At 44.1% G+C, this 11573-nt stretch overlaps 1 pseudogene; it reads left to right on the forward strand.

The window, feature by feature from the left end:
* Positions 1–2252: 2252 nt before the first annotated feature.
* Positions 2253–2483, forward strand: LOC145720813 (NADH dehydrogenase [ubiquinone] 1 subunit C1, mitochondrial pseudogene; annotated as a pseudogene).
* The last annotated feature ends 9090 nt before the right edge of the window (positions 2484–11573 follow it).

Below are 11573 nucleotides of genomic sequence, written 5' to 3' on the forward strand. Positions count from 1 at the left end.
TTCTGACCTCTTCCTACCGTATTCTCTTGCTTTTATTTATATTGTCCACATCCATGGATACATTTAACATGGCCCCTCCGAAGCATACACAGCAGCATCTAACCCATCTAATCAAATGGCACCACAATGATTCAGCCAGTTATTCTATCTGTAAGTCTAGAAGTCATTCTTAACTCCTCTCTTTCTCCCACAACCAATATCCAAGCCCAACCAATTCTATTCATTCTACCTGCAAAATGTGTCCTAAATCCAACCATTTCTTACTCCCCCCACCCCCATTAAAATCTTCATCATTTCTTGGATAGAATGCTGCAGTAACATTAAGCAAGAACTAAAAGACATACAAATTGGAAAGAAAGAGGTAAAACTATGTCTGTTTGCTGATGATGTAATCTTGTATGTAGAAAACCCTTAAGATTCCACACACAAACAACTGTTGGATCTAATAAACAAATTCATCAGTTGCAGGATACAAAATTAACACACAAAAATCAGTTGCATTTCTATATACTAACAATGGACATTTCAAAGGGAAATTAAAAAAAATTCTAATTACAATAACATCAAGAAGAATAAACAAAAACAATACTTAAGAATTAACTTAGGAGACGAAAGACTTGTACACTGAAAACTACAAAACGTTGCTGAAAGAAACTAAAGAAGACATAAATAAATGGAAAGACATCCCATGTTCATGGTTTGGAAGACTTAATATTATTAAGACATCAATACTACCCAAATCAATCTACAAATGCAATACAATCCCTATCAAAATCCTAAAGATGTTTTTCTCAGATGTAGAAAAATCTATTCTAAAATTCATATGGAGTCTAAAGGGACTCCCAGATAGCCAAAACAATCTTGAAAAAGAACAAAATTGGAGGACTGATACTTCCTGATTTCAAAACTTACTACAACACAGAGTAATCAAAGCAGTATAGTCTTGGCATAAAGATAGATATATAGCCTAATGAAGTAGAATAGAAATTCCAGAAATAAACTCTCACATATATGTTCTAATTACTTTAGATGAGGGTGCCAAGACCATTTATTGGGAAAAGAAAACACTTTCAACAAATAGTTCTGAGAAAACTGAATATCCACGTGCAAAGGAATGAAGCTGGACCCTTACCTATTACCATACACAAAAAATTAATTAAAAATGGATCAAAGACCTAAACATAAGAGCTAAAACTATAAAACTCTAGAAGAAAATATAGGGGAAAGCTTCATGCATTTTGCAATGATTTCTTGAATATGACACAGGCTTTAAAAGGAAAAAGTAGACAAATTTGACTTTATCAAAACTATAACTTTTTGTGCATCAAAGGACACATAAACAGAGTAAAAAGGCAATCCACACGATGGTAGAAAATATTTGCAAAACACATATCTGATAAGGGATTAATGTCCAGAATAAAAATAGAACTCCCCAAACTCAACAATTAAAACTAACAACCCAATTTAAAAATGGGCAAAGGACTTGAATAGATATTTCTCCAAAGAAAATATACAAAGGCCAATAAGTACATGAAAAGATATGCAACCTTACTAATCATTACAGAAATGCAAGTCAAAACCACAATAAGATACTACATCCTACCCATTAAGATGACCATTACCAAAAAAAGAAAATAACAAGTGTTAACAAGGATGTGAGGAAATTGGACTCTTGGATATGAAGAAATTGGACTCTTGTGCATTGCTGGTAGAATGTGTGTGGTTTCTCAAAAAATTTAAAATAGAATTACATTCCATGTGATCCGGCAATTCCACTTCTGAGTATATACCCCGGAGAAGTGAAAGCATCTACCGCATACCCAGGTACATTTGAAGAGCTATTTGTACACTCATGTTCATAGTAGCATTATTCACAATAACTAAAAGGTGGAAGCAACCCAAGTGTCCATTGATGGGTGAATGGATAAACAGAATATACTATATGCATACAATGGAATACTATTCATCAGTAAAAAGGAAGGAAATTCTGCTCCCTGCTTAGCAGGGAGTCTACTTCTCCCTCTGCCCCTCCCTTGGCTTGTGCTCTCTCTCTCACAAAAATAAATAAATAAATAATCTTAAAAAAAAAAAGGAAGGAAATCCTGACATGTGCTACAACATGGATGAACCTTGAAGACATTATGGTAAGTGAAATAAGACAGTCACAAAAAGACAAAAACTGTATGATTGCACTTATATGAGGTATCTACACTAGTCAAATTTGGGAGCCCCCCCTGCACCCCCCCGGCAAGATGGCACCACCCGCATCGTTGCACCCCTTCTGCAAGCTGTTGGGTCTGGCTGGGCTCCCAAGCAGCTCCTCAGTGTGATCAAAGTTCTACATTCAGAAGCCACCACATGACAGACCCGACTGGCTGAGAGTTGGACTGACCTTGGCCACCTCCATCTTCTTGCGGATCTATCTCATCAAACAACCTGATGCAGATGGTTTAGCGTACCAAAGAAGAAATGGGTTGGAATAAACTACTGAAACACTAATGCAGTATGCTCCATACACTGATTATACCAGTTCCCTCGGATCCACCAATCTGTTGAGTCGTAAATGTGACAGAAAAAGTGATAAAGGGAATGGATGTCAAATCAGCATTTGTGCTTTGCATCATTAAATGAAAAAATAAAAATACTTTTGTATTCTTAAAAAAATAAAATTTAAAAAAATTAAAGTAGTCAAATTCATAGAGACAGAAAGTAGAAGGGTGGTTGCCAGCAGCTAAAGGAAGGGGGAAGTGAGGAGTTATTTAATGGGTGCGGAGTTTCAGTCTTATAAGATGAAGAAAGTTTTGGAGATGGATAGTGATTGCACAACAATGTGAACGGACTCAACGCTGCTGAACTGTACACTTAAAAATGGTAAATTTTATGTTATGTATGTTTTGCCACATTTTTAAAAATAAGTAATTTTTTAAATAAATTGGAAAAGTCTTTAAAAAAAAGAATGCTGTCTAACATCCTACCTGTCTTCCCATTTCCACTCTTGTTATTCTACCCTAAGCTGGGTTTTTTTTTTTAAGATTTTATTTATTTATTTGATAGAGAGAGAGAGAGAGAGCACACAAGCAGTGGGAGCAGCAGGTGGAGGGAGATGGAGAAGCGGACTCTCTGAGGAGCAGGGAGCCCGATGTGGGGCTAGATCGGAGGACCCTGGGATCATGACCTGAGCCAAAGGCAGACGCTTAACAACTGAGCCACCCTGGCGCCCCCCTACTGTCAAGTTTTTTAAGAGTAAATCAAATCACGGCAGTCTCCTGCTCAGAACTCTGCAATGATTTCCCGAAATTCTCAGAATAAAAATCCTCTTAATCAAAAAAAAAAAAAAATCCTCCTAGTCTACAAAGGCCTGACCTATCAGCCCGTCGTCCTACATATCTGTACAACTTCATCTCTGTCCCTTTTCTACTGCTATTCCAGGCACCTGGGCCAGAATGTCCCTGCCCCTTGACTCCCTCACTTCATTTGGGTCTCTGCTTAAATGCCACCATCCCAGAGATGACTTTCCCGATCTCCCTTTCTTTTCTTTTTCTTTTTTTTAAAGACTTTCTTTATTTATTTGAGAGAGAGAAAAAACGAACAGGGGGAAGGGGCAGAGGGAGAGAGAGAGAGAGAAGCAGAGTCCCCGCAGAGCAGGGAGCCCGATGCGGGGCTCCATCCCAGGACCCTAGGATCATGACCTGAGCCAAAGGCAATCGATGAACTGACTGAGCCACCCAGGCACCCCTCCTGATCTCCCTTTCTAAAAGAGCTCCCCACTCCACACACTCTATCCCCACCTTAACCCGCTTTATTTTGCTTTATAGTGTTCATCACCATCTCTACTTCTTTAATATCATATATTTGTAAGTTGTTGAACTCCTATTATATGTTTGTGTAGACTTCTCCGACTCCTTGGGGTTCTGGCCACCTCAGATGTCTGCAGCTGCCTGTGTCCTGGTCCCACCCTTGGCTCCCGCACACGTTATCAGGAGTCCCACACTTAGGCCTGTGGACGCTCCACCTTTCTTTGCCCATACCCCTGCCCCTTCAAAGAGCTGCCCTTGACCACCACTAGGACAAGACAGCTCCACAAACTGTATGCTCTGACACAGCTGGGGAGGCGGACACACAGCCCTTGGGGACATTTGGCTGGTGAATTCTCAAGTATCCTGAGCACACTATAGACAGCAAAGTTGGGGGAGGTTAGCTCCACAGACTCCCGGCGCCCTTGGGACAGGAAGGGCTAGAGGAGGACCCGTGAGGGGTCCTCCAAAGCATGGCTCCCAGAGCAGTGATTCCTCATGCCCATGTATGAGCTGCCTGCCTTCATGGACCCACTCCAGCCTCCCTTCCAAGTCACATTTACTGTTCATGGCTCTCTTGCTCCCTTCCCATGCGCCAAACTGAATTGTTTGCTTATCTCCCAAAATAAAGAGCACTCTTTTAGGGCCCGAGAGTAGCACAGCATGGTAAGTTTAGTTGTGTTGGATAGAAAACAGAAAATGCTTCCTTGAAAATAAATAAGGAAGACTTTGTTTTGCTTGCTTATAGTTTGTTTGCTGGAGCTGTAACAGACCTTACAAATCAACACGATTCTTCCAAAGAAGTGGAGGCTTGGACCTGCTAAGGAGCTCGGTGCTGGCCCAGAACCCGAGGCGGGGGCCTAAAAAGCTGCAAACAGTTCCCAGGGCCCACCCGTCGGACCCCATTCCACCAGTGTCCTCTGCCAGCCCAAAGGCCACAGTAAAGACAGGCTGGCTCTGACTACACCCTCACCCTAGGTCTCCTAGAACCTTGGAAACCACTGATTCTAGCGCCTGGCCCCATCCGCTCCCAGCCTTGACCCTGGCCTGGTGATAGGAGCTGGAATGGCAAATCCTTCCTCATCCCATCTGTAGGTCCCACAGGTGACAAAAATCTTGAAACTTGGAGGATTAAAAAAAAAAAGGTCTTCCTCAAAACCTCTGGGCTGCCGCAGCTGTGAATATGAAGAGGAAAGAGGCTTCTAGAACCACTGTGTGACTATCCCACAGCTCTCCAGCAACAGCTGTGCACAGGACAGTGTGGTGAGGTGACCTTGACACCGCAGAACCCTGGGGGTGAGGGCGGGGGCTTATCTGTGCCGCTTCTTTGTGGAGCTGTGGAGAGGGGGCTGGGGCTACAGCTGCAGCTTGGAGAACAAGGTCATTCCCGGGCCTGGGACTGTTTCTAGTATTTGATTGACCTAAGTGGAAATTAAGTGTACAAGTATTACATTACTATTCTCACCTTCAGGAAAAAAAAGACAGTTTGAGAAACAAAGTCTACAAGCAATCACTGTAGGTTTTCATTCTCTTCCCCCCAAAATCTAGCAAATTGACAAATGTCCGACTCATTAAAATAAAAACAGTGAAAAAAATTTAACCCTATACACCCCGAATTAACTCTTGCGTATCAGGTTTCCAAGGAGCAGAATAAGACTCTCTTCAGTGGGGGCGCCTGGGTGGCTCAGTTGGTTGGGCGACTGCCTTCGGCTCAGGTCATGATCCTGGAGTCCCTGGATCGAGTCCCACATCGGGCTCCCTGCTCGGCAGGGAGTCTGCTTCTCCCTCTGACCCTCCCCCCTCTCGTGTGCTCTCTCTCATTCTCTCTCTCTCTCAAATAAATAAATAAAATCTTTAAAAAAAAAAAAAAGACTCTCTTCAGTGATTAGAAAAACAAGGCAGGAAAACCTCTTTTTATCCCCTCTACCTCTAACTCTGTAAACCTCTGGTAGAGGAGAAATCTCATCAAGACTTTCTTTTATTTTTATTTATTTATTTATTTATTTTTAAGATTTTATTTATTTGACAGAGAGAGAGACACAGCGAGAGAGGGAACACAAGCAGGGGGAGTGGGAGAGGGAGAAGCAGGCTCCCCTCTGAGCAGGGAGATGTGGGCCTCGATCCCAGGACCCTGGGATCATGACCTGAGCCGAAGGCAGATGCTTAACAACTGAGCCTCCCAGGCTGGAATTTTATTTTTAGACCAGTCTGGAATTTCTAAGCATTCCAAAAGCAGGCAGTCACTTCACTGCAAAGGACCCATTAGAAAGTCTTTCTTTGTACCACTTTGCCTGATAACATAGAGATGAAATCTCACTGTAATACGAGATTTCCAGGATGGCGAATGAAGGCATTTGTTTAGAGTAGAAACGGAAAGATTTCATTTCTTCAAACAGAAAAATAAAATCCTGAGAGAGCAGAGAAATAAATCAACATATTTTTCTAATTTGTTGTTCCTGACAACCTTGAGAAAAAACAACAAAAAAGTCAGCCTGTTTCATGCACAGCATGTTTCAGTGCACAGAGAACTTGTCTGAAACTCTTCAGGGCCTGCCGAACTCCTGCAGGAGAGATAGGAATCAGCTCTGATTTTGAAGGAGATCTCAGTTGATCCTGGATGACAAAGTGAATTAGGGAAATTCAGGGTCAATTTCTTGCTGATTACACTGATGCACCAGTCACAGAACCTTTTACTCAGAGCTGTAGAGACATAAGCTTGAATCTAGCAGGTATGTTCTTGTAAACACAAACCTGGGATTCCTACAAAGTCAGAACTACTGTTAAAATGCTAGGACATCAGAGAACGTAGCTTATTTTCATGATGCAAGATTAAACACCAAGGAAGAAGTCCCTGGGAGTCATGTTTATATTTAGGTCAATAACAAAGGGAAAGGATAGAAGCGAAGCTCAGGGAATTTAGAAAGCACCAAAGTTTATGCACGGGACAGATGATAAGACAAACAGATAAAAAAGAATTACCCAGTGTAGTGGGCTGAATGGTGACACCAAAGCTATGTCCCCATCCTAATCCCAGAGTATTCTGAATCAGAGTAAATTGTGTTCGCAGTGGCTCAACTGCTCACAAATCATAATCCTTGGATAGATGTTAACACAGTCAAACGGTTTTAATGTTTATTCCTTACTTATACTGGATACACAGAAGTTTAAAGTTACAAAAGGCAAAGCCAGCATGGTTTACTAGGACCGAAGTGTGGTGACAGCCCCAGCAGCTTTCGCGGGATAAATCCACCTACACCCTAGCCTCTGGGACCTCCTTCCCTCCGAGCCATCCTTTGAGCAATCACTCCTCAGGCATTGCTTGATGTTGAGTGAAACAAAGCCTACCCAGGACTTTACTAGTTTACTATTGCAAAATCTAATTACTGGGCTGCTCCCTAGCGTTCATGTTTCAAAGTTTAAAAACCCAACCCAAACCAAACCAAAACAAGAAAACCACCCACAGAGCATCCATGAGAGTTGAAGTACTGCCCTTCCCCAGTGTGGGCTCTCTGGTACTTGGAAAAATTAACAAATATGGCCCTTATATGGCAAAAGCTGTGACTAAGTGAAGAATCCCGAGAAGAGGGACACTGGATGGCTCAGTCATTAAGCGTCTGCCGTCAGCTCAGGTCATGATCCCAGGGTCCCTGCCTGGCTTTGAGCCCCGCATTGGGTTCCCTGCTTGGCTTTGAGCCCTGCATCAGAGCTGCCTTCCCTGGGTTGAGTCTGAGTCTGAAGCCAGAGCTTTAAGAATTAATGTAGGCAGCTAAGGCGTGGGGGGGACTCTCTGCTTGGCGGGAAGCCTGCTTCTCCCTCTCCCACTCCCCCTGCTTGTATTCCCTCTCTCTCTGTCTCTCTCTCTGTCAAATAAATAAATAAAATCTTAAAAAAAAAAAAAGGCAAATTGTTGGAAAAAAAACACACAAAAAAACCCAAGAGGGGCTCTCCTGGATTATCCCGGTGGGCCCAAAATGCAGTCGCAGTTATGCCTGTAACAGAGAGGCTGAAGGACATGTGACAGAGCCACCCAGAGGAGAAGGCCATGTAAAGTGGTTACAGAGGTGCAACCACCAGCCAAGGAATTCCTGAAGCCACCTGAAACTGGAAAAGGCGAGGAAGGATTTCCCCAGAGCCTCTAGACGGAGCACCTTAATTTCAGACTTTTGGCCTCCAGAACTGTGAGAGAATTAATTTCTGTTGTTTTAAACCACCAAGGTGATGGTAATTTGTTCCAGCAGCCCTGGGGAACTCATACACCTAACCTTCCCCAACCATGAAGACCTGAAATGCAAGGAGAAAGTGATCAGTTGACCAATAGGTTTAACTAATCCACAGTGGATTTTTTTTTTTTTTACTAAAATAAAAATCCTTCTATTTTAATGTTTTGATTTTTAACCTCTCATATTTGATTCTCCCTTCAAAGGAACAACTTAGCTTCCAGAGCGGGATCAGCTCTCTGGAGAGGCAGATGGGCTGGAGTGAGCGTTAATGGCCACTCCAGTCTGCTTTAATCAGAGGGGCAGGGAGGAGATGGAGAGAAATGTGCTGTGTGTTGGTCATGTGACGCACACCCTCCAACCCTCACATCTCCCCTTTGCAAAGTGCTTTTGAACACTTTGGTGATGAGTTGCCAAGTTAGAAATTCTAACAGGAGGTGAATTTCCCTTGTAGAATTTGCATGAGAATGAGAGTCAATAGACTGGAACTTTCAGAGACCCAGTCAACAGCCTTTGGGAAGGAGCAGGTCCATTTCCCATGGCACAGCTCTTACAACTGGGTTCAGGCTGAGCTTTCTGTGTGGAGGGGGCCAAAGTTATCTTTACACCCTCATTCCCCCATCAGACCCCTTCTTCTCCTTTTCCGCCACCCCTCACCAAGACCCGTAAAATCTCTTGCTGCTTATCCTAGGCCTTTCAGAAGAAGCAAATAGTCAAGTCACTTGGGATAAATTAGTGCCTAACAATGTAGCATCCTAAAAGAAAAAAAAAAAACAACAACCAAACCAACAACAGAGAATTAGAGCCTCAACAAAATGCATGGTACAGAAGAGAATTCAATGAAACTTGCTAGTTTAGTTTCAAATCTGTAATTGCTCATCAGTCCCTTCTGGTTTCTTCCAAATCTCAACAGTGGTGTCATGAGCCCTGCTTAACGGAATCTCAACACTCCTTATCTACAGCCCATGGCTTTGGTCCAGGCAGTGAGTGCCTTAATTCCCACCTTGGCCTGAGGTGGCAGGTGGCCAGGCAAGAATCCTGAAGAGAGTCAAGAGATAGTCTGTTCCAATCTTGGCAGGTTAGTTGTATGGTCTTAGAAACACACTGGGACCCTCTCCGTGGTGGAGGAGAAGGAAGGAGGACACAAAGATAAGTAATACAAGGAATTTCTGGGCTAAACTTAGTTTCTTTGCACAAAAATCATAGTGCCATTCCCTAAGAGACAACATTGTAGTTCATTCCCTTCTAGGCATTTTTCTGTGCTGTTATTTGCACATTTGTTGTTTCCTTTGTTTGACGTAAATTTGCATCCTGCTTTTTCCCCACTAACACCTTAAAGCATTTTCCCACTTGAGATTAAATATTTTAATGATTGAATTCTATTCCGTCAACAGGATGCACCGTAGTTGGGAGATTAAACTGCTGTCAGGGTTATTTTTGTTCCCCTGATGCATAAAGCTTTTCCCAAATTCAGGGTGATAGACCACTGTGGATGCTCTGGGTTCGTTCCAATAACAGAATGTAAGGGGGAATTTTGTAACATGAAGTTTAACGTGGTGGATGATGGAAGAAAGACTCTTGAGAAAAATAGCAAATGTGCTACCAGAAAACCCTAAGGAATGTTCTGTTCTCTGCCTTCCCTCGGTTGAGTCTGAGTCTGAAGCCAGAACTTTAAGAATTAATGTAGGTAGCTAAGGCGTGGGGGGACTCTCTTGATCTCTCACCCTATGGCCAGGCTCTGTGCCAGAGCACCTGGGGTTCCCCGAGAGATCCTGTGAGCAATTTCTGCCCAGTTCTGGGCAGAGTGGCAGAAGTGGTGGCATTACCTGATTCCCCTCTGTGCTTGGCCAGCCCAGGTCCTGCCTGTGCTCAGGCATTTAAACAACAGGCACAATGGCAGCATGGTGATGGCCTGATGTCACCCTGGGCCTGTGGTCTCTCCTCCCTTCCCCCAGAGAAAGAAGGACGGCCCAGCTTGAGCAGGAAATAGAGAGGCATGGGAAGGTTGGGGACAAGAAGAAGAGGGCAAGAGCTAGTGGGAAATAGACGGTCGCCCCAGATGAAGACCTCTGAGCCAGACCATTCACCTGGTCCCTTTACCACTGAGGCAGGCTCTGAAGCCCACTGGGCAACTGGAGCCTGGGCTTGCTTACCCTCAGCCCTGTTCCTCACTGCCACCCCGCCTTCTGCTTTGCTCTCTCTGTGGTGGGGCGGCAGGCTCAGCCCTGGAGGCGACACACCTCAGTCCCTCAGGTCAGCCCAGCTTCTGGCTGGGTTTGGTGCTCGTGGAAGGTGGGGTGTGGAAGAAGGGAGCGAGGACTCAGGGTATCTCTCCCCATTTGCTCTTCAGGGGGTGTTTCCGGTGGCAGGTGCATCTCTTCTGTGGCCTGCAAGGCGACCCCTGAGCTTGGGGAAGGCCATGTCCTCCCTCTGTCCCTGCAGCCTCCATGGTAATAGCCTCTCACTGTGTGAATCTGTGTGTTACCATATCTCCCTCTGGTCTCAGCTCCTCCAGCACAGCATAAATGTTCCATGTTTTACATGCTCAGAGTGGGCTCTGTGTTCCTGGTTGGTCTCTGGCAACTATATCGCCCCTGCCCGTGTGAGCGGATGGATGGGTTTCTCTGACAAGCTCCTCGCTCCATGAGGGGCATGTGTTCACCACACTCAGACGCCCCCACAGTCAGCTCCTGGGCACCTTCCGTGCGTCCGGCCCACACAGGCACTGCCCCACACATATCCACGTAGTCACTGCGATGATCCTTTGAGATATTGTCAGATGAGACATCACCTAAATAATGAGGTGCCCACATTTCAGAGATGCCAAGTAATTATGCATCCTCCTGCCATTAGCAAATGCCTGGGAAACACACACCAGAGATCCCTCTGACATTATAAGCCATCCATCGGTATTAGGGGATTTCTACTTACAGAAAGGATGGGCTCCTCTTAGCATTGCTGAGCTTTTCCATGGCACTCATTCATTTGGCACTACAGCTTTCTTAATTTATCAGGCTTCTCTCTGTCTCAACAGCCCTGAAAAGGGGGGGCAGCATGTTCCTCTTCAATTGGGCATGCTCAGTAGAATGAACAAAGCAGATGGCTCATTTAAACATTAACACAAAATGCGTCATGTATTCAAGTATTTAAAGAGTACTTTGCAACAAATGTTGGAGAGGTTGTGGAGAAAGGGGAACCCTCTTACACTGTTGGTGGGAATGCAAGTTGGTACAGCTACTTTGGAAAACAGTATGGAGGTTCCTCAAAAAATTAAAAATAGAGCTACCCTATGACCCAGCAATTGCACACCTCGGTATTTACCACAAAGACACAGATGTAGTGAAAAGAAGGGCCATACGCACCCCAATGTTCATAGCAGCAATGTCCGCAATAGCCAAACTGTGGAAAGAACTGAGATGCCCTTCAACAGATGAATGGATAAAGAAGATGTGGTCCATATATATAATGGAATATTACTCAGCCATCAGAAAGGATGAATACCCAACTTTTGCATCAACATGGATGGGACTGGAGGAGCTTATGCTAAGTGAAATAAGTCAAG

The sequence above is a fragment of the Leptonychotes weddellii genome, chromosome 3 (genome assembly GCF_054177405.1).
Source record: "Leptonychotes weddellii isolate Sample4059 chromosome 3, ASM5417740v2, whole genome shotgun sequence".
Taxonomy (NCBI): Eukaryota; Metazoa; Chordata; class Mammalia; order Carnivora; family Phocidae; genus Leptonychotes; species Leptonychotes weddellii.